Genomic DNA, 25,371 nt, shown 5'->3' on the forward strand with positions numbered 1-25,371 from the left:
CTCAAATCTGTGTTTGCATTTAATATGTGGTGATATGCTGCTTTATTCAGCCTCTTTTATATAGCTAGTTGGAAAGGAAGGAGCATTTTAATTGCCTTTCCAAATAGTTTTGGATATTCTTTGATACTACAATATGGCCCATGTTAGAATTTCTTAAAAATAACTTCAGTGTGAAACCTGAAACCATATCAAGAAACACTTTGCATGTTGAATGGATTTTCACCTGGGTGACTTTGTAATGTCTACATGGCCATTTGAAAAGTATAACTTCACATTTCTTAATATCACCACCTGTCTCATCAGAAAAGGCTTCAGTATTGGGAAGCTATGAAACTCATGGTGGTCAGTACAAAATTTCCTAAAGTCTAATTTTCAATTGAATTGTCAAATATTTTCATTAGCAGCAACTACTATCATTTGTTTTATTTGACATATAGGGTCATTTCAATTATTTTTTAAGATATGTCTGCAAAATAATCATATGAATAATCATAGTTTTTTTCCCTCTCATTCTTTCATGTAAAAAATGGTGTTACATGAATCATAGCTACTTAAAGACAAAATATGATTTCTGTATGTGCTTTTAGAGGTGCCTTATGTCTATTTCCCATTTTGTCACACAGCATATTAAACACGTGTTCAATGATGTGTCGGGGAACAAGATTTGCTACCTCAAAATATGTCCCTTGGGCATGAGAATTAATTTAGGCTGATTTTTAAAGATTTTTAATTTATTTAGCTGTGCTGGGTCTTAGTTGTGGTACACAACTAAACTGTTCATTGTAACATATGAGATCTAGTTCCCTGACCAGGGATTGAACTCAGATCCACTGCATTGGGAGTGAAGAGTGTCAGCCACTGGCCCACCAGGGAAATCCCTAGGCTGATTATTTTTATGAAAAAAAAAAAAAAAAAGATTCAGGAAGTCTTTGTTTTTACTTCTCCCTGACCTTTCTAAAGAATTTCAATAAAAGACTTGTTCCAGAATAGAGCTATCTCCAGTGATACCTGCAAAGAATATGGGCTAGGTGTGGTAAAGGAGCAGGGCCTAGAGATCAGAGCCCACCTGTGTTTGATTGTCTCTGCCTGACCCAGCAAACATCTGTTTACCAAACATTCACTTTCCCATCTCCATGTCAATGGCTTTCCTCTCTTTTGAGGTCCCAATACCTACCCTCAACATCTTCTTTTGCTTTAAGTGCAGATGATATTTAAGGTGAAGATTTTAGTCATTTTGGCAAGTTACTCAGTTCTCCTGAATCTCTCCCATGTATACATGTTCTTAAGTTTTGTTTGATTTTCTCCTGTTAATCTGTCTCATGTCAATTTAATTCTCAGAGCAGCCAAATAAACCTAAAAGTGTAGAAGAACAGATACAGAATTAGTTAAATTAACATCTTCACTGTTTAACTAAGAACTTTCATAAACAAAACTGTTTTTTTTTTAAACTGATCGTGCATAGCAGTGAAATATACAATGTCTACTTGTACAATTTGATGCCACTTCCTTGACCTGTGCTAAGACACTAGCAGTTTACCCATTGTTGATTTTACAACATTAGTACAAATATCAACACAGTACAAAAAAGTAGTCTTTATCTCACAGACCCTCTGAAAGCTTCATGGATAACCCTATGTGTCTATGGAGCACACTTGAAGCACCACTGAGATTAATATTTCAAAACTATCCCTCCAAAATACGGGAGGACAGAGTCTTTGCCTTCTTATTTCAACCCCATTTTTTGAAGGCTCTGCTTGAGTTTGTTCATGTTCCTGCATTTACAATCTTCCCTGCCATGTTAGTTTGGTGTGCTGAGAAGCAAATCCTAAGACAAAATTGGATATGCAAGAGGATTTTTTGAGGAGGGAGCAGGAGGAGTGCCTTTATACTGTGACTCTGATCTGACACTTCTGGAAGGAGAGAGGGAAGGAGCTTGAAAGAGGGTAGAAAGAGGCTTAGACTATAGGGTAAGTACAAGGGTGATTTGGCTGGGTCATTGAAGGGACCAAAAACCAAAGTCTCCCACCATGGGAATTTCATGTCCAGCCACAATGGGCCTGCCCTTAATACCTCCACCATGTTTAGCCATTGGCTAGGTGAATCCCATGGGCAGTAAGACTTTGGCAGGTGGGTAATGGTGGATCCAGAAGGGCAATGGCTAGAGCCATCAGTCTCTCATGATCCCTGAAGGATAAGACGTGAGTGGCATATTTTCATAACACCTGCCCCCATTCCCCCAGTCCACCCTTTGCACCAAACAGATCCGCTTGTCCAAGCAGGTTTTGGGAGCATTCTCCATTGTTCCTGTGGTTCCTTCTTCCTGAGAAGGGAAACTGAGATGCAAGGGTGTAGTGAACAGCCTATAATCACTGTCAGAGTAGTTGATCTTGGGGCTGCAACTAATATTCATCTTCTCCTCTCTTCTCTGCTGTTTATTCTTGATTCCCCTCACCCTCAGCTATCATTGTAGTAGGAAAGAGAGCCAGCAGCTGCAAAAAATTCACAAGTGGATGATGTACTATGGAGATACGGATCAAGACACCTTATTTGCTATATCCATCATGTTAGGTGATATATACGAAAACTAATTTTCCCTCTACCCTTCTAGGTTTTTGGCTGAGACACTCCTTGTAATAAAAGATAGATTAACAGGAGAAAAATCAGTCTGGATGTTCATTGGAAGGACTGATGAAGCTGAAACTTTGGCCACCTGATGCAAAGAGCTGACTCATTTGAAAAGACCCTGATGCTGGGAAAGATTGAAGGTGAGAAAAGAAGGGGACAACAGAGGATGAGATGGTTGGGTAGAATCACTGACTCAATGGACGTGCTGCTGCTGCTAAGTCACTTCAGTCGTGTCCGACTCTGTGTGACCCCACAGATGGCAGCCCACCAGGCTCCCTGTCCCTGGGATTCTCCAGGCAAGAACACTGGAGTGGGTTGCCATTTCCTTTTCCAATGCGTGAAAGTGAAAAGTGAAAGTGAAGTTTCTCAGTCGTGTCCGACTCTGAGCGACCCCATGGACTGTAGCCCATCAGGCTCCTCCATCCATGAAACTTTCCAGGCAAGAGTGCTGGAGTAGGGTGCCATTGCCTTCTCCTCAATAGATATAAGTTTGAGTAAATTCTGGGAGTTGGTGGTGGACAGGGAGGCCTGGTGTGCTGCAGTCCATGGAGTCACAAAGAGCTGGACACAACTGAATGACTGAACTGAATTGAACAGGGCAAAAACAAACAAATTCTTACTACCACATATCTCTTCTTACTCCAGGAAGAGATCCAGGAAAACTGAGTGACTCCTGAGGTGGTCCAAGTCACCACCTTAAATATCATATCCATCTAAAGACAGATGAAACTGCAGAGGTGGTGGGAGTCAGTTATGAGAGGTTATCGAGCAACCTATTGTAAATATGAGTAAGGTTGTTACACAGATTTTAGTCACAATATTCTGCTTTAATAAGCATTTCTAGACATTTACAATCATCCTTCTCCTCCTGGCATAGAGAGGGCATGTGTGTGTGTTAGTTGCTGAGTCAGGTCCCATTCTTTGCGACCCCATGGACTGTAGCCCACCAGCCTCTGTCCATGGAAATCTCCAGGCAAGAATACTGGAGTGGCTTGTCATTCACATTCACAGAGAGGGAGACACCCTTACAAATGGAGACTTCCCTTATAAATGTATCTTATAAAAGTGTAACTTCTTAATTTGTAGAGCTTTTGCTAAATCGAAGCCTAGCCTGGGTCTGCTATTTCTTAAAAATAATAAGCCTAAAATAATCCATGCAAAAAATACGTATTTTGGGATGGCAAATTCTGCTCCCCTTCAGTATATCTACACATAAAAATTTCATGAGTATAGTAGGTTAATGTTATTTCTATTTACAAATAAGGATATTAAAACTCCTTGAGGTAAATTTTCTTGTTTACGTTTATATTGCTGGTAAATAGGGTAGCTGATATTTGCATCCCATTTTTAAAAAAATTCCTGAGTCACTGTAGTTTACAAAAAATCTTTAGGCCACCTGATACTTGCTTATTCTGCATATCACTCTGCAAGGTCTCTCAATGGAGATAAAATAAAAGAAAAAAGAGGTACTGCCATGGAACAGTTAAAATCTCTGGAGGTGGTTCCTGCTCTCCTGGTATCATAATGTTGTGAGGTATTTCTATACACTTTGATAATAGAGCTGATATCTTCCATTAGGTAACTCCATAGGCATGGTGTCTTATTAAGCCATAACCTTTCCTTTATAAAGAAATATGAAAGCTTAACAGCTAAGGCATCATTAATAGTAGTTGTTACCAGGCATTTGATATTTGCTAAATGATTCCTGCTGTTTCCTGAGAAGTAAATATAATCCTACAGCACCTAATTTTCTTCTGAGCCTATCATCAGGCCTCATCTATAGATCCTCAAGGATATTTAGCTTTTAACTACTTCCTTTGGTTTTCTTTTCAGTACCTTTATTTTATAAAGGATTCACTGCTTCCTTAAAAAAATTTGCTCCTCAAAAGTAGCAGTACTCTCCTTATTCCTGGGGAAAATACAGATGAATCCTATTTTTAATAAGAGGTTGAGAATATCACCTGGTCCATTCCCCTCCCTGTTTTATTTTACATATCAGGAAATCCAGACAAAGCAAGAAAAATATGAGATTTTCAAGCAATAAAGCAATCTAATGACAGAGTTGATATTAGATAAGTTTTACCCTCAAATAGCTTTCAGGTAGAGAAGAGAAACATATAATTTGGGACACAAAAGGTAGTGCTATCTGGCAATGTGAGAAGTAAAGGAGACAGGCAGTCATAGATAATGACAATATTTGCAGAATTAGTGTAAATTTTCCTCTAATTTGATTTGACTTTAAAAACTCAAAATTTTTACTTTAAAAAGTAAAAAAAAAAAAATCTAAGTAATCTTATCTCTTGGGAGTAGAGGTATCTCTAAGATTATACATGCTGTGTGTTCTTAGTCACTCAGTCGTGTCTGACTCTTGCGACCCCATAGATTGTATGTAACCTCCCGGGATCCTCTGTCCATGGGATTCTCCAGGCAAGAATACTGTAGTGGGTAGCCATTTCCTGCTCCAGGCTATCTTTCCAACCCAGGAATTGAACACAGGTCTCCTGCATTGCATGCAGATTCTTTACTGACTTAACTTGCTAGGGAAGCCCTCCTGATCTCAATTCCTTTGGATAGTGGGATTGCTGGATCATATGGTAGTTGTATTTTCTGAGGAACTTCCATACGTTTTTTCATAGTGGCTGTACCAGTTCCTGCACTTTTATCTTTCATCCAGGGCTGGAGCTGGCAGTAGCAAAGTGGAGAACTACAGAGTTGGAAAACTGAGAGTGAAAATTGTTATTTGTACCAGATGTATTAAAAAATGCTCATTAGGGTCTGCTAACTCATCTAGATGTTAGACCCAAGCTTGTGCAAGTCAGTAAAGACATTTGGAATTCAGTATTGTCATAACCATCAAAATAGGTAAGGTTTTGTTGCACTAATGAACAGCCCTCAAGTTCCAATAATTTAGGTTCATTTCTGATTCAGATAACACATCTGTCACTGTTCACAGGGGGCTCTGTTATTGCAGTTTTTCATTCTACCAAGTTGTTGAGAACAGCCGTTATCTTGTAACATTGCTTGTCACTGCACCACTGGGAAGAGAGAACTCTGTAAAGGTCTTGCATTATTAATTGAATGAGCCACTGAGGAAGTGCTGCAGTCACCTTTGTTCACATGCATCAGATAGCACAAGTGATGCAGTCTACACAGTCACAACTCTACCATGTGCTCAGAAGAAAACAACATATATGGCAAACAGAATGAATGGCTACCACAATAACACAAAACACTTTCTTTTGTTCCCCTGGCTAATACCTCTCAAGGATATATTAAAGCATTAAGAATTTAAAGTTATACATGTGACTCTGGTGATCACCTAACTTCCCACTCAAGATGGGAATATCCTCTGCATTATCCTGGCAGTAAGTCTGTTCTCTGTCTGGGCTCTTTCAATGGTGGAGACCTCCCTACCTGATGAGATAGTATATCCTGCACTGACACGCCTATTATTGATATTCAAAAATATTCATGCTCATAATTGGCTGAAATCTGTTCTAACATTACTGGTCCATCTTCTGCCCTCTAGAAAAAATAAGAATATATTAATAATAGTAAAAACAGTAATACGCATATATAAATATACTCATGCAATCATCAAAATAACTCTTTGCACTAGGCAGTGTTATTATCATCCCCATTTAAACAATGACTGTTATTGTTCACTCTTTCACATAACAGCCTTTTAAATGTATGAAAATTAGTATTGGCTAATCATGCCCACTTTCTCCAGTTGTTTCTCAGGAAATGGTTTCTAGATACTTCATCATCTTGTTGTACTATTCAGAATAGTACAAACAATGATATCCTTCTAATGTTGCGGTTTTTAGAAATATCCATTGTAATTTAGATGTAGTTGGAACAATTAGACTCATTTTCAGTTGCTATATTATATTCCTAGTGGCACAGACGAAGTACAAATGAGTTGGTGCTTTTGTCTCTTTGTGTTGGAAGTCAGGACTCAATCATTTATCCTGTTCCAAACCTGATTTGATAACCTCAGCCCAGGATTTGGACAGTATAATCAACGTTTAATATTCAATCACAGATTAAACTCAAGATGGATGTTACTTAATCCAATTATTTAGTATTCTTGCCTGGAAAATTCCATGGACAGAAGAGCATGGTGGGCTACAGTCCATGAGGTCTCAAAGAGTTGCATACAACTGAGCAATTAACACAACACAGTGATAAGGTATTTTCTGCTTATTGTCTTCAGTTTGAGAAGATGGCATCCTCCTATTCAGAAAGTCAAATACCATCAGATGGGATATTCTCAGTTTCAAACATGCATATGCACATATAGCCTCTCTTACTTTTCTCTTACATTAAAATAAAGAAGCTATTTTTCTCAACTGAATCTAATCTCTCTGCCAGTACTTGTGTCCAATCTGTCTCTTTCCTGAGATTTTGGCATCATTCAATCCCCCTTTCACATTTCTCAAGATTTTCATCTCTATAATCAGTGTACAAGTTCAAGCCATCATCATCTCTCACTCTCATTGCAACAACAGCCTCCTAACTAGTGTATCCTCATTCACTCTAGTCTTGGCCCATTCTAGTGAATTTTCCCATATAGAACATAAGTCATATTTTAAGATCATATATCAAATAATGTGATTTTCCTGCTTAAAACCATCCAATTGTTTCACATGATACTTAAAACCCAAACACTTTATTAGACCTATAAGGCCATAAGAAAGTTTGTGCTCTCCTCACAGACAGCTTCTATGCATTAGTTTCCTGTGGCTGCTGTAATAAATTATCACAAACTTGGTCACTTAAAACAACACATATTTATTTTCTTAGGTTCCAGGGTTCAGGAGTCTAAAATAGATTGACAGGGCTGCATTCCTTCTGGAAGGTCTAGGAATCCATCTCTTCCCTTTTCCAGCTTCTAGAGGCCACCGGCCTCCCTTGGCTCATGGACCTCTGCTTCCGTCATCACTCTCCTCCTCACTCTCACTATTAACCCTCTTACTGTCCTCTTCTAAGAACTATTACAATTACTTTGCACTACTTGGATAATCCATGATAATCTTCTCCTCTCAAGATTCTTAATTGTAGCTGCAAAAGTCTCTTTTGCCAGGTAAGGTAATGTATTTGCAGGTTCTGAGGTTTAAGATGTGTACCTCTTTCTGAAGCTAATATTTTGGCTGCCACAAACTCCTCCAACTAAACCCCAGTCTCAGTCATACTAACTATGACATTTAGGGTTCTAAATTAGAAGCTACAGAGGCTGATGCTGAATAATTAATGAGAAAAGGAGCTTATTAAAATGTATTTTTAAATAAACATGTTGGAAGGATTTGAGAACCAGGCTCCAGGCTATGCTTCCACAAACAACAGTCAAAAATCATCCTCAAAAATTACTGCATGAGGTAATTTCCATCATCACAGCCCTGAGGCACTAGATAGGTACCACTCTCACGTTTGGAAAAGGCACATAACTGTGTAGTGCAATGATGACCACCAAAGAGGAAAAGATCCACTTCTTCTCCCTCTTGTGACTCTTACTCCTGAGTCAAAATTTCAAACAATTCTGGTGCAGTCTGGGTCACATTCCTCTACCTTATTTGCAAAGCAGGCCAGAAAGGCAAATACTTAGTATTTAATATCTTGAAGAAAGAGGCACACTTTGTGTCCTACTAAATCTAATGAAGAGGAGGCATCCCAAAACAAAGAAAGATATTGTGATGTCAGAACAAACTGCAAATGTCTACATCACCTTAGTTATCTTTCTAGATTATGCTGTTGTTCCTGTCTTAAGGCCTATGTATTAATACTTGTGATCAGTTCCTTTTCCTGGAACATTTTTCTTCATGTCTTCACATGGCTGTTTCACAGTATTCAAAATTCAGCCCAAATCTCCTCAAAGAGGTATATCTGAACACTTTAATGTTCTCTCCCAGTTACTATCACTAACTTGTTCTATTTTCTTCATGCCACATATCATTATTTAAATTAATCACAGTTTTTTTTTTTTACCTGTTGACTTCATACTGTTATATGCTCTGTTAAATTATAAGTTCCATGACAGTATTGACCTTAATTTTATACATCATGATATTATCCCCTGTTACTAGCAGAGCACCTGTTGCATAGTGGGTTCTCAATACATATTTGTTGAACTGAACAACAAATGTAGTAGAGTAGAAAATAAACATGCTTTAGAACCAAACACACTTCAATGTGAACTCTTGCTCTACCAGTTAAAACTGCTGCTGCTAAGTGACTTCAGTCGTGTCCAACTCTGTGCGACCCCATAGACCAGCAGCCCATCAAGCTCCCCCGTCCCTGGGATTCTCCAGGCAAGAACTCTGGAGTGGGTTGCCATTTCTTTCTCCAATGCATGAAAGTGAAAAGTGAAAGTGAAATCACTCAGTCGTGTCCAACTCTTAGCGACCCCATGGACTGCAGCCTACCAGGTTCCTCCGTCCATGGGATTTTCCAGGCAAGAGTACTGGAATGGGGTGCCATTGCCTTCTCCCACCAGTTAAAACTATGTGACCCTAATTAAATGGTTCAAACTCTTTGAGTTATCAAGTTTCTCTTTTTGAAGTGATAATGATGCTTGTCGTGTACAGATGTTATGAAGACTAAAGCAGCAAATGAATAGAGATTATGTGACAGACAGCTGTTCCTCTTAGTTGCATGCCATATGAAAATGTGATAAGCCAGTCTTGTATAACTTTATCAGTGTTCTGAATATCATGTTGAAAAAAGAAATATCTTGGTTATGTCCTAGAGCATGTCACTGGAGAAGTTCCTAAAAGTCATCATTGATTCAGTAATTAATTTTTAAGAGTACATGAGAGAAATACATATATATTAATTTTAACAAGAAAGAAGATGAGGAGGAGGGCAAAGAAGATAGAAGTAAAAAGTAGTTTAGAACAAAATAGCTGACATTGGGCAAGGTGCATGGCACTCAGTATTGTCATGTAAAATGTATGGCCATGATAAGTGAGACAACCATTGTGGACAATGATTTGTCAATGTCTGCACAAAGTAAAAATGAGCCTAATGTTTGGGCCAGCAATTCTTCTAGGAATTTATACTTGTGAAGTAAAAAAAGGATACATGCAACATTTTAACGATAGAAAATCTCACTGAAATAAAATATCAATATCAATATCAATATCAAAAAATGAAAACAACTTAAGCATTCAGCAGTATAGAAATACTTAAGTAAATGTCATTAATCTATATAACAAGACATTAGGAAGTCATTAAATTGTATTAAAGAACATCAGATATATGAAAAGATGTCCTTATACGTTATTTTTATCCAGAATGCTGCTGCTGCTGCTAAGTCGCTTCAGTTGTGTCCGACTCTGCAACCCCATAGACGGCAGCCCACCAGGATCCGCCATCCTTGGGATTCTCCAGGCAAGAATACTGGAGTGGGTTGTCGTTTCCTTCTCCAATGCCTGAAAGTGAAAAGTGAAAGTGAAGTCGCCTAGTCGTGTCCGACTCCTAGCACATGGACTGCAGCCTACCAGACTCCTCTGTCCATGGGATTTCCCAGGCAAGAGTACTGGAGTGGGGTGCCATTGCCTTCTCTGCCATATTAAAATATAATTCTTATACCATCCAATTTACCCATTTAAATATACAATTCTGTGGGTTTTAGTATATTCACAGTTGTATAATAAACACCATAGTAAATTTTAGGATATTTTTTATCACCTTCAAAAAGAAACCTTATACCCATTAACCTCCTTTCAACCTCTGGCAAACATTAATCTATTTTTTGTCATTATGGATGTGCCTATTTGGGAAATTTCATATAAATGAACAAAATAGTATGTGAATCTGTTGAGTTTGACTTTCTTCACTTGGCATCATGTTTCCAAGATTCATCCATTTGTTGTGTCATTTCTTCCTTTTTATTGCCAAATGATATGTCATTTTATTAGTATACTAATGTTTGTTACCATTCATCAGTTGATAGACATTTGAATTATTTCCACTTTTTTGGATACTATGAATAATGATATTATGAACATTCTTGTATGTTTTTATTTGAACATAGGTTTTCAATTCTTCATGTATATACCTAGGAGTGGAATTGCTGTATCATATGATGATTCTGGATTTAACTGACTGAGCAACCACCGGCTGTTTTGCACAATACCTTCACCATATTACATTTGTACAAGCGGTATATGTGGAATCCTATTTGTCCACATCCTCACTAACACTTATTATTATCTGTCTTTTTGCATGAAGCTGAAACTCCAATCCTTTGGCCACCTAGTGCAAAGACAAGACTCCTTAGAAAAGACCCTGATGCTGGGAAAAATTGAGGGCAGGAAAAGAAGGGGGTGATAAGATGAAATGATTGGATGTCATCACTGACTCAATGCACATGAGTTTGAGCAAACTCTGGGAGATGGTGAAGGACAAGGAAGCCTGCTGTGCTGCAGTCCATGGAGTCACAAAGAGTCGGACATGACTTAGCAATTGCTGCTGCTGCTACTGCTAAGTTGCTTCAGTCGTGTCTGACTCTGTGCGACCCCATAGATGGCAGGCAACCAGGCTCCTCCATCCCTGGGATTCTCTAGGCAAGAACACTGGAGTGGTTTGCCATTTCCTTCTCCAATGCATGAAAGTGAAAAGTGAAAGTGAAATCGCTCAGTCGTGTCCAACTTGTAGCGACCCCATGGACTGCAGCCCACCAGGCTCCTCCATCCATGGGATTTTCCAGGCAAGAATACTGGAGTGGGTTGCCATTGCCTTTTCCGTAGCAACTGAACAACTCCTAACAGATGTGAAGTGTTTTCTCATTGTGCATTTCCCTCATGACTAAGGAATTTGAGCATCTTTTCATGTGCCTGTTACACATTCTTTTGGAAAAATATTTGTTTAGATTATTTGCCAATTTTTAAGCAGATTATTATATTGAGTTCTAACAGTCAGATATTCTAGATTTAAAAATCCCTTATCAGATATAAGATTTACAAATATTTTCCAGAATTCTGACTGCGGTCTTTTCATTTTCTTGATAATATTTTTTGAAGCAAAGTTATTAGCTTTGATGAAATCCAGTTTCTTTTTTTCCATTTATCACTTATTCTTCTGTTGTGTTATCTAAGAAATCTTTGCCTAACTAAAGGTCATGAAAATGTATACTTGTTTTCTTCCATGAGTTTTATGGTTTTAGCGTGTACATGTATGTCTTTCATCAATCTTGAGTTGATATTTGAATATGGTATGAATACTGTGTCTATATTCATTCTTTTCCATGTAGATATCCAGTTTGCCCAGCATCACTTGCTAGTAACTTATTTCCCTACTGACTGGTCTTGGAATCCTTGTTAAAAACCAACTGACTGTAAATGTGGAGATCAATTTCTTTTCACTTAATTCTATTTTATTGATCTATATTTCTACTGTGATTCCAGTATGGCATTGTTTTTATTACTATATTTTCCTGTTAGTTGTTGAAAGTGAAAACTGTGAATCTCCTAACTATGCTATTCTTTTTCAAGATTATTTTGACTACTATGGGTACCTGGAATTTCATATACATTTTAGGATTGGCTTGTTAACTTCTGCAAAGAAAAAACGTTTAAATTTTAATAGCAGTTGCATTGCATCTGTAGATCAATTTGAAGAGTACTGTCATTTTGTTAATAATAAGCATTTCTATCCATGAATATCTTTTCATTCATTTAGATCTTATTCAGTTTTGCTCAACAACATTTTATAATTTTCAGGGCACAAGTATTACACTTTTTGGTGTAAATTAGTAAATTTATCACAATTTATATGATTCTTTTTGATGCTTTTTAAAATATAATTCTTTTCTTCACTTCCTTTTCTCATTGGTCATTGCACATTTGTAGAAATAACACTAATTTTTGTAATTTGACCTTATATCTTGCAACATTGTTGAACTTGCTTATTAGCCCTAATAGTGTGTGTGTGTGTGTGTGTTTTGTGTAGGGTTTTCTATGTGTAAGATCATCTCATCTGCAAATAAAATGGATTTATTTCTTACTTTCAAAACTGGATATACCTTTTATTCATATTATTGCTTATTTCTCTGGCTAAAAAGCCTTCAGCACAATGTAGAGTCAAAGAAGTAAGAGCAGACATCTTTGTCTTATTTGTGAACTTAGAGGACAAATTTTCAGTATTTCAACATTAAGTATAATGTTAGCTCTGGGATTCTTAAATAAAAATATTCAACTGACTAGGTAACCTCCTCTACCTGTTATCTTTTCAGTATCTATCATACTGATATTGTTTTTCATCTGTTCTTGATGTTATGAATCTTATGAATGGTTTTACAAACATTGAATGATCCTCATTAACTGAATAAATATTCTGAGGCCAATATATATATTATTTTCAATATATTGCTAAATCCAAGTGCCAGTATTTTATATTGCATTCCTGAATCCTTATTTTGCATGATAATACATAAAATCCAACTATAATTTAAATGATCTTTTCTATGTTTTTTATCAGGTTTATACTAACTCCATAGGATGTACTAAAGGAAATTTTCTTCTGTCTTTATGCTCTGAAACAGATTAAATAGCATAGGAAATTATTTTTTGAAGAAATGAAATGACTCATAGGTGGGTTTTTCTTAGCCCAGAGTCTTTTAGAAAGAAATTTATTTTTACACTTAAAATATTTCTTTCATGTTTTTGGCCTTTTCAGATATTCTATCTTTGCTGCTGCTGCTTCTTCTAAGTCGCTTCAGTCGTGTCCGACTCTGTGCGACCCCATAGACGGCAGTCCATGAGGCTCCCCTGTCCCTGGGATTCTCCAGGCAAGGACACTGGAGTGGGTCGCCATTTTAGTCAATTTTATAATTTATATTTTACTAGAAAATTATTAGTTTCATGGGTACCTTGTAAGCTTTTTGTTCACTTATAATTTTCATTCTCAGATTTCTGAGAAATCTAGTTTTTTTCCCTTCATTTTACTTTTTTGTTTGTATTTGATTATTGGATATATTCATGCTATATTAATATTTTTATGGTGTTCTATTTCACCAGTCTATATATCACAAGTTTTCTTTGAAATAAATCAATTTTGACCCTATTAAGATTATGAATAATTTAGTGGGATAATATTCTAACTTTCTTTGTTAATTAGGTCAATATAAAAATAACTTGAATTTTCAGTATTTCAAAATATAACTAATACATAACTGCCTGATAACCGTGTACTCTAATTTCAGACATATTTGCTGCTGCTGCTGCTGCTGCTAAGTCGCTTCAGCTGTTTCCGACCCTTTGTGACCCTATGGACCGTAGCCCACCAGACTCCTCTGTCCATGGGATTCTCCAGGCAAGAATACTAGAGTGCATTGTCATGCCCTCCTCCAGGGGATCTTCCCGAGTCAGGGATCAAACCCCAATCTTTTAGTCTCCTTCCTTGGCAGGAGGGTTCTTTACCACTGGCACCACCTGGGAAGCCTTCAGACACAGTATCCAAAAGCAAGTAACTGGCTTTTTGTTGGTTCAGTGTCCAATTCTGGGGATGAAAATACAAGTTGGTATCAACATTATGCTTCCCAATATTGAAAATGACCAGGTATTTTCTGTAATGCCCATGTTTTTAAAAGATCTTCTTATATTTTGAATACAGGAACATAGGATTTTGTTAATAACTCATTCATCTCCTTACATGTGTATGGATATAATTGTTCTTTCTTAGCAGGAAGAGTTTCTATTGAAAATCTATTGAGCATAACATGGAATATATATTTTATTCAATTTTCATTCAATAATATTAGGGCCACATGATTTTTTTTTAAATACAGAAGTAGTAAAATATCTTATATATGAAGTAGAAAAATTTAATATGTACATCTTAGAAATTAACTTTACTCATATACAAATGAGACTGACATCAGTTCAACTGGATATGCACTTTAGTAGATGGATGTTATGGTCTCAATTAAATCATTACTCTAAAATAGCTGTTATTGCAGACCTTTGTTACTGTGTATTTGATTTTTTAGGTTTCCTAAAGTCTCAGCAAGAAACAGATTACCTAAGCTTGGAATAAAACCCATTTGTCACTTGAGCTTCTTTGAAGGGGATTTAGCCTCATTATTTTAAGTAATTCTGAAAGTACAGTAAAGAGTCTAATATTCAAACACATGAATTACTAATGACCATCTGGATTTGATTTCCTAACATATGTTTATGACAATGTATTTCTTTGTATCTTACTGTGAATTGCAGACCCAACTTAGTTGTTCTGACGAACTGAAACTTACTTCGTTTTAAAAATTTTGGTGGAGGGTGGGATTGGAATTTATATACACTATTTAAAATGACAGAAGAATGTTTAAATGTAATAAAGTTTCATGTATGTCACAAAACCTGAAACAAAAGATCATAAGAAAAATGGACATACATGCTAAACTACAGAAACATCAAAATTAAACTTCATTTTTTAAACCATTGTTTCCCAAACATTTGTGGAGAAAATTCCTTTATGAGAATGACTTGGGTATTTGCTAAAAATGAAGATTCCTTGGACCTATTTTAGATTTAAGAAATTAGAATAACTGGTGACTCAAAATGTAAAGAATCTGCCTGCAATGTGGGAGACCTGGGTTCAATCCCTGGATTGGGAGGATCCTCTGGAGTAGGAAATGGCAACCCATTCCAGTATTCTTGCCTGGAGAACTCCATAGATAGAGGAGCCTTGTGGGCTACAGTCTATAGGGTGGCAAAGAGTTGGAATGGACATAACAGAACAACTAACACTTTCACTTTCAGGCATGAGATTAGGGAGTCTGCATTTTAACAAGTTTACTAGTTGACTCTTACTAACAATAAAGTTTGAGAATCACTGTCTCCCATTCCTTTTTGAATCATCTTTTAAGCTTTCTTAGCCTTTCCCCCAGCTTATAACCTCCAAGCGGTTGTCAATTTCTGATGGTATTATTCAAGAAATAAAATTATGTTGAATCAGTCAAGTGTTAGGCACTAGGGATAAAAGATAATTAAAACACAAATTCTGTCCTTAAGGAGTATAGCCTTGTTATGGAGTGATTCATGAAAACAAAATTTTAATATAATAAAGTTTTTATTATGATAAGATGTGCTCCAGAGGACTGTGCGATGTAAGTAGAGATCCTGCAACCATTCTGAGGAAGGAATATATGGCAGTTACCCAGAGGAAGTTATTGTATCTTATTCTTAAAGGAAGAGAATGCCTGAACTAACTAGACTAAAAAGTAATTTATGGCACTACAAGTAGAGGAAATAAACACAAAGGTAAAATGGCCAAAAAAAAAAAAAAAAAAAGGCGGGGGGCTTGTGCTTAGGAAAATATTAAAAAAAAAAAAACACAACTCTGTTCAAGTGTGTAGTGAAAGGTAAACAAGAAATAAATCTGGAGACATAGTTAAGAGCAAGATCATAGAAACTATTTAATACACAGCAATGAATTTGGACTTTATCTGGATGGACATAAATACCCACTGAAAGATTTTAAGCAAAAGAGAAAGATGACCATATTTTCAAATTAGAAATATTATGCTGGCTACTGCATGGAAAATGAATTTTATAGGGCAACCTTGGATCTAGTGAATCCAGTTAGGTACTGTCACAATAATTCAGATGAGAAAGGAAACCAGGGAAGATTTAGAAAGGATACAGAAATGGTGCAAATCTAGGAAATACTGAAGAGTTTAAATTGGCAGGATAAGATGACTGACTGAATGGAACATGAGGATAATGCCTAGGTTCCCAGAATGGATGACTGAGAAGGATGCGGTGTCACAATTTCAGATAAACTATATAAAATAATGAGCTGATTTTGGAAGGTGAGATGATAAGTTTCATAAATGACATATTTAGTTATAGGTGCTTATAGTAAATTTGAAAAGAAATATTAAGTAGGAAGGTGGCCATGTAAGCAAAAAACTCAGAGAAAATATCTACTCTGTAAATACATGTATTGGAGTCATCTGTATGTAGACTGGAGTTAAACCTGTGCAAGTAGATAAGACCACGCAGAAAAGAGCATTTAGAGTATGAACATCTAAACTGGAAACAGAACTGGAAAACACTAATATTTTTCCAAAGCCACTCATGCATTTTAGGTGTGTTTGACAGCATCATCTTATTTCTAGTTACCAAAATCTGTATGTTACCTATTGCTATGTAATCAATTATCCCAGAATTAGCAGCAGGAGGACAACAACCATTTATCATTTTATACAGTATCTGAGTGTCAATAATCTTGGAGCAGCTTGGCTGGGAGATTCTGACTCAGGTCTTCCATGAGGTTGAAGTCAAGAGATTCAATAAAGCCACAGTAATCTGAAGGTTTGATTAAGCCTACAGAATGAACTCCTAAACTTATGCACATGAATACAGGCAAGATGCTCGGGTTCCTCAATACATAGACTTTTTCACTCAATTGTATACTATAAGGTGTGACTTTCAGAGAAAGCAATGGCACTCCACTGCAGTACTCTTGCCTGGAAAATCCCATGGATGGAGGAGCCTTGTGGGCTGCAGTCCATGGGGTCTCTAAGAGTCGGACACTGAGCGACTTCACTTTGACTTTTCACTTTCATGCATTGGAGAAGGAAATGACAACCCACTCCAGTGTTCTTGCCTGGAGAATCCCAGGGACAGGGGGGCCTGGTGGGCTGCCATCTATGGGGTCGCACAGAGTTGGACACAACTGAAGCGACTTAGCAGCAGCAGCAGCAGTAGCAGCAGCAGCAGCAGCAACAGCAGCAAGGTGTTACTTTACCTAGCATGAGCAATGAAAGGCAGAGACAGAGAGGGATGGGGAGAGGGAAGCTACAGTGTCTTTTATAACACTTTCAGAAATGACATGCCATCATTTCTGCCATACTATATTGGTCCCACAGACCAACTCTGGGAGAGTCACCCAAGGGTACACAAGGATTTGAATATCAAGATTCAGTCATCACTAGGAGTCATTTTGTTGCCTGGCTACTGTAAGTACAAATCTTCTTTTTTTTTAATTTAAATGTATTTATTTTAATTGGAGGCTAATTACTTTACAATATATATTAACTTTTTGATTCAAATCTTCCCATCATAGAAGATGAATAGTTTCCAATTCCTCTTACATGGCTGCTATTACTATTATTTATGTGAGGCTTGGACCATAAAGAAGCCTGAGGGCTGAATAATTGATGTTTTTGAACTGTGGTGTTGGAGAAGACTCTTGAGAATCCCATGGACTGCAAGGAGATCAAACCAGTCAATCCTAAAGGAAATCAACCCTGAATATTCATCAGAAGGACTGATGCTGACGCTAAAGAGCCAATACTTTGGCCATCTGATGCAAAGAGTCAACATATTAGAAAAGACCCTGATGCTGGGAAAGATTGAAGGAAGGAGGACAAGGAGACAACAGAGGATGAGATGGATGGGTGGCATCACTGACTCAATGGATATGAGTTTGAGCAGACTCTGGGAGGTGGTGAAGGACAGGGAAGCCTGGTATGCTGCAGTCCATGGGATCACAAAGAGTTGGACATGACTAAGCAACTGGACAACAACAAAGTATTTTAAGGCTAATAAGTATAAACTCTTCCAGAGGAGAAGAGTGAGTTGTTAGCTACCATCAGAGTTTATATTAATTAGGCATGCTAAAAGAGTTGGACACAACTGAAGTAACTTAGCACACATGCTAAAATGTACAAATCAAAGTAGAACATAACTTCCAACCCATGGGAAGATTAAAAAAGTGTAGATGAAAAATTAATTTAATTCAATAGAAAGTAATTAAAGAGGTAAATATAGGCCACTTGGCACAGTTTTATAGATAGGAAAAAGTTTTGTGAATTAGCTCAGTCACTGTTCACTGGCTGTTCACAGGAAAGTTACTTCCCTTTGGTTCTGGACTTTTCTAAATGACTTAGTCTAAATGACTTTTAAGGTCTCTTTCAGTCCTAATAGTCTATGAAATAAATATATGTGTTTTTTTTGAAAGTTTTAATTAGTTTGTATACACTAGAGAATATCATCACTACTTCTTTTAACTATGCATATGATTATGTGATATCTTCATGAGCATATATTCACATGAATATTTCAGCAGCATCCAAGAACAGAAAACATTGCTTTAAAGTTGCTTAATTTAAATCCTGCAAATGGTGTTCCTTAATAAAGTTACTGTTTCTCCCCCCTTCTCTTCTTCCAACCAATTTCCTATTGCATAACGAATTTGTCCACTACTGCATGTCTTGGGATTTAAATTAATTGAAGCAATAATTTTATAGAATGACCTGATTTAGGAAATCTTGAAATGTCCTCTGATTTCCCAAAACTGACCTCCATACATTTTGTCTTTTTTTCATGTTGGTAAAAAGCTCTTTATTTTATCCTCACCCTAAGCTCACCTGTACCATTGTAATCCTTTCCTTGAGTGAAGGCTTAACTGTTTGCCCTTTGAAGCACTTCTCCATTACACATAATCAAAGAATAAGTAGTGTGAGCTGTCAACAGAGTATTTAATTAAAACAAGTCCTGTTAACTATGAAGAGAAGATTTTGCTAAGCAAAAAATAAAGTAGAATATGCAGGTGTTAACTCTCAAAATGGAATTATTTATCAACCTTTACCTGAGGATCAACTATACCAAAATATATGCAGAGAAGGTGTTATACAATGATACAAAGGAATCAGAATCTTATTAAAATAACCCAAGAAAATCTGTTTATGTAGTTCTGGAGATATAAATTATAATGATTAGAAAGAGAGATGGAAGGTTAGGAATGAAAAATTATCTAATCCATGTTCTCCTTGAGAAAAGGATGGTTTATTGTATGGTGTCCTGATACATGTCCAAATATTTGCCAAAGTTTGAATTAGCAGACCCTATGATGAGATGGCAAGAACTGGATCAAAAGAGTAATTTTGAATTTCAGCATTTTATTTTCTTCATATATCTTGATTTTACCAAATGGATAATCTAAAAAAGATAGTAGAGATAAACTAAAGTAACTTAGGTTTGTTTTTTGAATTGAACCTTTAGTCATGGAGTTTCTAATAAATTCATAGTAGTGTGATAGAAGATAAAAGATGAAGATGACAAATAATTCTCAGAGAGTTTACAGGATGGATTGTGGGGGATTAGCTATGCACAGAAGCATCCCTAATATGTAGTAGAAAATTCCATATGTGCCATAATGAATATATAGATGATGTGCCATGAGAATTCAAAGGAAAGACAAGTAACCTCCTAGAAGAAGAGTCAAACTTGACCTTGAAGATGATACAATGTGAATATACATAAGGGAGTAAAGTGTATTCCTGCCTGAGTAACCCCTGGAAAATGCATGGAGTCCACAAAGCATTACAAAGCTATAGTAATTAAAATAGTATCATACTACCATAAAAACAGATGTAGATGAATGGAATAAAGAGTTCAGAAATATCCCTAAGCAGTCAACTAATCTTTGAAAAGGACGCCAGGAATAACAATGTGGAAAGGATAATGTCTTCAATAAATGGTGCTGGGAAAATTGGATATCCACATACAAAAGAGTGAAATTGTAAAACTTCTAGAAGAAAACAGGGGAAAAATCTCCTTCATATTGGTCTTGGCAATAATATTTTGGGTACAACACCAAGACAGTCAAAGAAAGCAAAATTAAACAACTGGGAATTTATCAAACTAAAACAACAAAATGAAAAGCAAACATGTGGAATGGGAGAAAATATTTTCAAATTATATATTCAATAAGATGTTAATATCTATAATATATACAGAAGTCCTTCAAATTAATAGCAAAAAAAAAAACAAGTTATGCAATTAAAAAATGGGCAGTGGATTTGAATAGAAATTTTCCCATTGAAATAGTGATTGACTTTATTTTGGGGGGCTCCAAAATCACTGCAGATGGTGATTGCAGCCATGAAATTAAAAGACGCTTACTCCTTGGAAGGAAAGTTATGACCAACACAGACAGCATATTAAAAAGCAGAGACATTACTTTGTCAGAAAAGGTCCATCTAGTCAAGGCTTTGGTTTTTCCAGTAGTCATATGTGGATGTGAGAGTTGGACTATAAAGAAAGCTGAGCACTGAAGAATTCATGCTTTTGAACTGTGGTGTTGGAGAAGACTCTTGAGAGTTTCTTGGACTGCAAGGAGATCCAACCAGTCCATCCTAAAGGAGATCAATCCTGGGTGTTCACTGGAAGGACTAATGTTGAAGCTGAAACTTCAACACTTTGGCCACCTGATGTGAAGTGCTGACTCATGTGAAAAGACCCTGATACTGGGAAATATTGAGGTCAGGAGGAGAAGGGGACAACAGAGGATGAGATGGTTGGACGGCATCACCAACACAACAGACATGTATTTGGGTGGACTCTGGGAGTTTGTGATGGACAGAGGCCTGGCGTGCTGCGGTTCATGGGGTCACAAAGAGTCAGACACGACTGAACTGAACTGAACTTTCCCATCAAATATATACAAACGGCCAACATTACTATTTGATGTGAAAAGGTCACATTATCAGAGAAATGCAAATCAAAACTATAATGCAATATCACCTCATACCTGTCAAAATGGCTATATTATCAAAAAATCAAGAGCTAAGAAATGCTGGTAAGGATGTTGATAAAAGAGAACCCTTGGGCACTATAGAAATGTAAATTTTTGCAGCCATTATGGAAAACAGTATGGAGGCTCCCAAAAAAAATTTAAAATAGAACTACTATATGATCCAATATTCCCATTTCTGGATATATATCCAAAAGGAGATAAATATCTCAAAGAGATATCTGTATTGATATGTTCATTAAAGCATTATTCACAATAGCCAACATATGGAAAAACCTAAGTGTTGATGGATGAATGGATAAAAAGATAAGATCTATATATTTACAGTGGAATAATATTCAGTCTTAAAAAGGCAATTCTGTCATTTGTGGCAACATGGTTGAACCTGGAGGACATTATGCTAATAAACCAGACACAGAAAGATAAATAATTATCTCAATTATATGTGGAATCTAAAAAAGTCAAACTCATAGAACCTAGAGTAAATTGGTGGTTACCAAGGGCTAATGGGGTAGCTCAAATGAACAGTGAATGTTGGTCAAGGCTACAAATTTTCAATTATAAAATCAATAAGTTCTGAGGATCTAATGTACAGCATAGGGACCATGGTTAATATCATGCTATATACTAGAAATTTGCTAAGCAAGTAAATTTTCAATTATCTCACCACACATGAAAAGCATGGCAACTCTGTGAAGTGATGTATATGATAATTAACTTCATGGTGGTAATCATTTCACAATGTTATATGTCTATTAAATAATCACATTGTATACCATAAATATATATAATTTTTATGTCATTTATACTTCAATAAAGTGGAAATTTTAAATAACATGCTTATGATACAAAGCTAATTTAAGTTGAAATCAGATTTTTAACATAGATTTATTTATTTGAAGAATCTGAACTTATTTCAATTTACTGCACTAATACTATTATACCTCATGAAGAGTATAATGGGAAATAAGGCTGAGAATATAGCAAGCACTTGTGAAATGACTTCATTTAGAAGTAATGATGATAATATTAATAATAATACTAGTAATTGCTGTTGTTCAGTAGCCCACCAGTCTCCTCTGTCCATGGAGTTTTCCAGGCAAGAATACTGTAGCATGTTGCGATTTCCTCTTCCAGGAGATCTTCCTGACCCAGGGATTAAACCCATGTCTCGTGACTCCATTCCTGCATCGGCAGGTGGATTCTTTACCACTAGCACTGCCACATAGAGTGAAAGTGAAAGTGAAGTTTCTCAGTCGTGTCTGACTCTTTGCGACCCCATGGACTGTAGCCCACCAGGCCCCTCCGTCCATGGGATTCTCCAGGCAAGAATACTGGAGTGAGTTGCTATTTCCTTCTCCAGGGGATCTCCCCAACCCAGGGATTGAACCCAGGTCTCCCTCATTGCAGGCAGATGCCTTAACCTCTCACATATACACACATAAATATATGCATACACACATATAAACTAAAGTATTTCATTAAGAAAAAATATTTTTCAGTACAAAAAGACAGAATTCCCTGACAGTCCAGTGGTTAGGACTCTGCTTTCACTGTCAAGGGCCTGGGTTTGATTTCTGGTTTGGGAACTAATTTCCCATATACAAAGCAGTGCAACCAAGAAAAAAAAAAAAAGACATAAAATTATAGATCAAAGAAGTTAAGTAAAAACCCTATAACCCTAAACTTGAATTTGAAATATCAGTATTAACTCATAATGTATTATTTCTTTAAAATAATATATACCCTAATTAAACAAAGAAATAAAATATTTTAAGTTATTTAAAATGATATTTTTTGGTGTCAGTGTCAGTTTTGTCATTTAAAGACCATCTTGTGTATATCATGAGATTTAAAAAAAAGAGCCATTCTTTTTCATCTTTGAGAGCAAGTGCTTTGGCATGGAAGAAAGATACGGAGGAAAGACTGATTAGGTTACATAAAAAAGTTGTGGTCCTGTATTTGATTTGGAAATATCAGTATAAAATTCTGAAGTATTGTATTTTTAAAAATATTTATTTCCTGGAACTTTCTGTTGACAAGTTCTAGAGAAAAAATAAACACATTATAAATGAACACACCTGACACCCATATAATAGTCTATAAATGTTATATCAAAATAAAAGAAGTCCAGATACTTGAATAAATAACTGATCTGAGGTTAGGGACAGGAAATATATTAGATGAATCTTACACATCTTATACCTAGTAATTGAGGAAGCTAGCAAAGACTAGTAGGATAATATAAAAGGACTTCAGAACCAGCTTGATGGGGAGCCCACCAGCCTACAATTGAACAGTTTGAGCATTAATAAGGACAATAACTGCAATTGATTTGAACACATTGAATATGTTTAAGTTGATATTTTAATTATATTAAATTTTACCATAGATTACATTTGAAAGACACTAGGGAAGCAACATCTTATTCTGAAAACTGGAAAATAAAAGGAAATATTCAAGCATTTTTTCTACTTTTCTTGCATCTATTATACTCTAGGGTCTTAAGAGAACTGCTCTGTGCCAGCACCCTAATGACCTTGCATATATCTACACAAACCATGCAGACAAGCTTTAACTGCTGCGTACCTAATTCTCAGGAGCACACAACCATGATGTTCTGGAACATGGAATAACAGATAATTTATAAGGAGCTGCCATGAAGCTATTTCTTACTCACCAGCCTCTCTGTCTTTAGAGATGCTGTTACAAGGCAGTTTCAGTTACATCCCAAGTTCTGCCTCACTCCTCTCCCCATTACGGTAGTGTTTCAGGCTGTAAAATTCAGCAACCGGGTGTCCCTCCCACCACTTGTGTTGTCATCTGACCCCTTTGTTTGAGTGTTATCCCATGGCACATGGTATGTGAGGAGCTGACACCATTGCTGACCTGGCTTTTGCTGTTTAAGTAATAGAGTGTCTGAATCTATAAAGGGATCATTATTTCTTCACTGGCCAAACTGTCACTTGCTTGACAAGCAGATGGTGAGAAAAAGGTTTCTTTTTTAAAATGTCATCCCAGTTCATAAATGTAGAAAGAATGAAAAAATCAAATATCAGCATTGTACAACCCTTAAAGAACTCATGAATCTACACAGCTATAATCAATGACCACTAACCTCACCAAAAACAACAACAACAACAACAACAAAAAACAGAAAATCAAAGATTTTTTGTCTTTGGACAGAATGACAAAACACCACCTATGAAACAGTCATGCCAAAAAAAAAAGTAATTAGAATGTTTCAATCCATTGAAATTCTTCTTGATGCTCAATTACCTGATATGAGATTTGCTTCAAAATAATAAAATTAGAAGAGGGAAAGCTGAAGGATACAGATGGAAAAACAAGACCTTGAGTTGATATTTACTGAAGCATGTGTGTCATGGTATTATCTCTACATTTGCATGCATTTGAAGTGTTTCATAATAATAATAATAATAATAATAAAAGATTTTTATTTACAAAGGAGTGGGTAAAACATGAAGATATTGAGGGATATATCTAAATATGTACAACACCTAAAAACATATGACTTTATTGGAAGATATTAAAGCACACCAAATTTAATGAGGGAAGATACAATGTTCATAGACTGGAAGACACATTATTTTAAGGATGCTGCTTCTCCTTAATTTATAGTTTTAATTCAAATCAAAAATCTAACTGGGGTTTCAGTGGAACTTGACAAAAGTTAACTAAACTCTGCTTGGAAGTTAAAAGGGAAAAGCATAAACATGACAACTGTGAAGAAGAAAAATTTGGAGGATGAAATGTATAGTAATTAAGATAGTTCAAGTATACTAAGTAATTACTATAGGTATATTAATTAAGACAGTATTATATTGTTCAAGAACTATACAGGGATGGTCTGGTGATTCAAAGATATCAAGACTTTGGGTCAGCCTCTCAAGAACCTCTTAGCCTTCCCCTCAAGGTTGCAAGATAGATTACACTGCTCCTAATACATTATTCTCACTGAAAAGTATGAAGAGAAAGTATCAAGAAATTGATACCTGCAGGAACTGCCCTGGTGCCAGGTATGGGCAACATCTTGTAATGCTGGGGGCAGAACCTCACAAGGAAGAATTACTCCACTCATAATGACAATGTCCTTATTGAGGAACACTAACTTATGGTAATCATGATTCATCCTCTGGGACTGGGCATATGGCAGCTAACCTGGTGTTCTGTTAGCAC

The sequence above is a fragment of the Oryx dammah genome, unplaced genomic scaffold, assembly GCF_014754425.2.
Source record: "Oryx dammah isolate SB20612 unplaced genomic scaffold, SCBI_Odam_1.1 HiC_scaffold_23, whole genome shotgun sequence".
Lineage (NCBI taxonomy): Eukaryota > Metazoa > Chordata > Mammalia > Artiodactyla > Bovidae > Oryx > Oryx dammah.